At 47.8% G+C, this 3,805-nt stretch overlaps 1 protein-coding gene across 8 annotated transcripts in view; it reads left to right on the top strand.

Moving 5' to 3' along the window:
• Window positions 1–3,805, top strand: part of LOC107265274 (protein bric-a-brac 1) — a 45,893-nt gene that overhangs the window by 15,442 nt on the left and 26,646 nt on the right. The window contains exon 4 of one of the 8 annotated variants that reach the window (XR_003058972.1): window positions 1,911–2,805. The exons of the other annotated variants lie outside the window; for them this stretch is intronic. The gene's annotated coding sequence lies outside the window, so the exon portion shown is untranslated. The remainder of the gene's footprint in view (window positions 1–1,910; window positions 2,806–3,805) is intronic. 8 annotated transcript variants of the gene reach the window in all.

The following is a 3,805-nucleotide window of genomic DNA, read 5'->3' as shown; positions in this document are numbered from 1 at the left end:
CTCTCCGTGCACTTGTAACTCTCTCTCTCTCTCTCTCTCTCTCTCTCTCTCCCTCTTTATCTCGCTTACTACCGTGTCTTAAACTCGCTCTCTTTTACTGTCAGTCTCTCTTCGCAATGCTCTCCCCGTAAGTTCGACATACCTCCGAGTGTCTCGCGTTCAAAAATTTTTATTTATCTCCAATCGATCTGTCATTTTTGGCCGATCCTGGAAAATCTATAAGGGTTCGATTTCTCATGCAGGGGATAATTATCCTCCTAAACGATCCATCCTAACTAAACACATTTTCCTCGTCACGGATCAAACTCCCGAAATTTTACTTTATATGTTTCTCTCTCTCTCTCTCTCTCTCTCTCTCTCTCTCTCTCTCTCTCTCTCTCTCTCTCTCTCTGTTATATGTCTCTCTCTCTCTCTCTCTCTCTCTCTCTCTCTCTCTCTCTCTCTCTCTCTCTCTCTCTCTCTCTCTCTTTCTATGTCTCTCTGTCTCTCTCTCTCTCTCTGAAGTTCCTGAATCCTTCCTGCCAGCCTGTCTTGCTAGCTCACTGTCAAGAAGTTGACCTTCGTTTTTGGCCATGGTTGTTTTTTACTACATATTTACGTATATCTATATATATACACACATAGATACTATATATGCGTTATATATATCGTTATATACTATGGTATTATGTTCACTTGGCATAGCCTCATATGTATGTATATATACATATATAATCGTAAATATATTGTATATCTATATATATATACACGTGTATATGTGCAAATTTTAACATTCATTATATCATTACTTGGTAATGTCTGTATTCCGACTGCTGTTTGGTTGAGTGCAATGCCTATGCTCGGATAATATTTGCGTTGCGTTTGATAACGCGACCTCCGGCATCGGACTCCTTACTTTCGCCACGTAGTAGCTTCCGGAGGTAACCGCCGTTCTGGTGGGAGGGCGCCCTTATCGCGGCCGCATTCCCGGGGGAAAAAAAAAAAAAAAAAAAAAAAAAAAAAAAAAAAGTGAAAGATGCGGGTTAACAAGAGAGAAAAACAAAAATAAGAGATATGCATTGTCGATGAAAAAAAAAAAAGGAAAAAAAAAGAAATATGTCCATGGGGGTCGGTGCTCGGGCTCGAGCCATGGGGGTTGGCGCTTGGTGGGCTCGTCCACGTGGTACAGCGTAGCTTTGTCGCGAGAGGGGCGCGCGCGCGCCAAACAAAAATGAGCGTCAACTTCTTGTGCTGCCGTTTATAACGGGAGAGAACCAACAAAAAGAGAAGAGAGAGAGAGAGAGAGAGAGAGAGAGAAAGAGAGTGAGAGCGAGAGAGAGAGAGATAGAAAGTTCTCAAAATTTTTGAAAAACGTACATAGATCGATCATCGTAAAGATTCCAAATTATGACTGACGAACTTGACGATCTGGAACAATAAGAGAGAGAAAAAGGATGATAAGAAAGCAAAAAAAGAATTCACTCTGACCACTGACGACTACTGGCGGAATCCACGTGTCATTCTTGTGCCGTGAGCACGCATGCCGGCTCGGAGGGGAGATGCGAGGACTTCGTAACCCGACTTCTGCACTGTACGCACTTGACTGTAGGCATACAAGATTCTGACGTGGACAACGTGTATCGAGATTATCCTATTGACTCGTCAGGACGGCCAATGCAGTAGTCGACGAGGAAAGGGACGTCGCTTAATGACGACAGTCAGACTGACAGCGAGGCCCAGGAGTCGATCAGTGTGAGAGAGAGAATGACACGTCGATGAGAGACACATTGGACGATGAGACGAACAAGAGAGAGAGAGAGAGAGAGAGAGAGAGAGAGAGAGAGAGAGAGAGAGAGAGAGAGAGAAAGAGTAATTTACTCGAAAGAGCAGGGAGAAGCAAGAAGTTGATGTTCTTGTTTGTTTGGTTGCAGGAGTTGATGGGTGTGGATGAGCGGGTGTTTGCGTGCATGTACTGCGGTGCCTCGTTCCTCCACCAGAGCAAGCTGACGCGGCACATCCTCTCGCACAGCCTCGAGTCGCTCAAGTACCGCGAGCAGGCCCACCTGCAGCTGCAGGCTCAGCTGGGTCTCGAGCCCGGCATGCACCTGCCGCCGGAGGCCCACTATCCTCCGGGCGGGCCGGTCGAGCCCATGGACCTGGAACTGGCGGCCCACTCGGACCCGTCCTCCGGTGTAGTGCTATGCAAGTTCTGCGGTAAATCCTTTCCGGACGTTGGCTCGCTGATAGCCCACCTACCGGCGCACACGGGCGACCGGCCATTCAAGTGCGAGTTCTGTGGGAAAGCCTTCAAGCTACGGCATCACATGAAGGACCACTGTCGCGTGCACACCGGGGAACGACCCTTCAGGTGTACCCTGTGCGGGAAGACCTTCTCGAGGTCGACCATCCTCAAGGCCCACGAAAAGACACATTATCCAAAGTATGTGCGCAAGTTCCTGTCCCCGAGCCCGGTCGACCCCTCCGAGGAAGAGGCCCCGCATCCGCCGCCCCCGCATCATTGAGTTCATCCACGAGGCCGAAGACGAGGACGTTCGCCCTCGGCTATCCTCATCCACGTCGTCCCGCACCTTGGGCTCGCACGGGTCCTCCCGTTCTCACTCCTGGCGATCGTCGTCACTCGCTTCCTCGTTAAGGCTCCACGCTCGGCCGACGAGTCGCAGCTGCACGGGACCTCGTGCGTCATCGGTTCGGCGACCTTGTGACGACGACGAAGACGACGAAGACGACGAAGACGACGAGCAGCCACGATCCAGGGGAGAAACGTCGAGTTTACAAGCTATAGGGGGTTAACTAGAACGTTTTACGGTATTTATTGTAGTCTCTTTTTCATTTCCTCCTTACGATCTTCGTTTGTTCCTCGTGCTCTAGTGTGTTCTTTTTTTTTCTTTTTTTTTTCATCCTCGAACCGTCTCTCTTGTTTTTACCTCACCTTCGCTATTCCGTCGCCCTCTGTCCCACTCGGCCGACCTTCGTTCTCCTGCTCTCTCTCCACTCTTCCTCCCGAGAACTCTACTTGGCGAGACGTACGTATTATAGACCGGTTTGCCGTCGGCGCGTCTCTCGTACCACGGGAGACCAACGTCCTTGCGCCGTTGACGCCTTAACGCCGAGGGCCGCGATAAGGCAGAGCCGACGGTATTTCTAGTTAGTCCTGTGATTTTGGTTAGGATGGTTGGTATGCGTGTTCAGAGGGAGGGACACGTTAAAACGAGCTCCCTCGTTTAATCAGTGCTTTAAGACGAAACGTTTAGCTTATACACAACACGTGGACGCGTGTACGCCCACGCAAATATATATATATATATATATATATATATGTGTGTATACTGTATACGTAATACAAAATGAATATACATATATATATATACAACGATTATGTGCGTGGGCGTGCGCGCGCGCAGCGATAAATTATTGAGGTATAGTGATGAAGGACGAAGCGGATGGATTGAGAAAAGAGAGAGAGAGAGAGAGAGAGAGAGAGAGAGAGAGAGAGAGAAAGTAAAGATAAGAGGGAAGAAAGGCGAAAAAAAACGGATAAGGAAAGTTTTAAGAAACGTGTGTACGGGGGAGAGAGGTGCGTGTGTGCGTGTGTGAAAGAAAAAAAATTGGAGCCGCCACGGTTTGGTGCTTTTAAGAGATTTTGATAAAATGCTGTGAATATTATATTGAATTATGATATAACTATAAACTATTGTAATATGTACTAATGTTGTACGATGTGTACGATGACTGTTGTTGATACGATTGAGAATATTTTATACAGTTGACGGGTGGGTGCACGGGTAGTGTGTATGTGTCGAAGACT

This window comes from Cephus cinctus, unplaced genomic scaffold (assembly GCF_000341935.2).
Source record: "Cephus cinctus unplaced genomic scaffold, Ccin1 Ccin1_scaffold0215, whole genome shotgun sequence".
NCBI classification, from domain to species: domain Eukaryota; kingdom Metazoa; phylum Arthropoda; class Insecta; order Hymenoptera; family Cephidae; genus Cephus; species Cephus cinctus.
The sequence above is the reverse complement of the archived record's forward strand: the minus strand, read 5'-3'. Positions and strand labels throughout refer to the sequence as shown.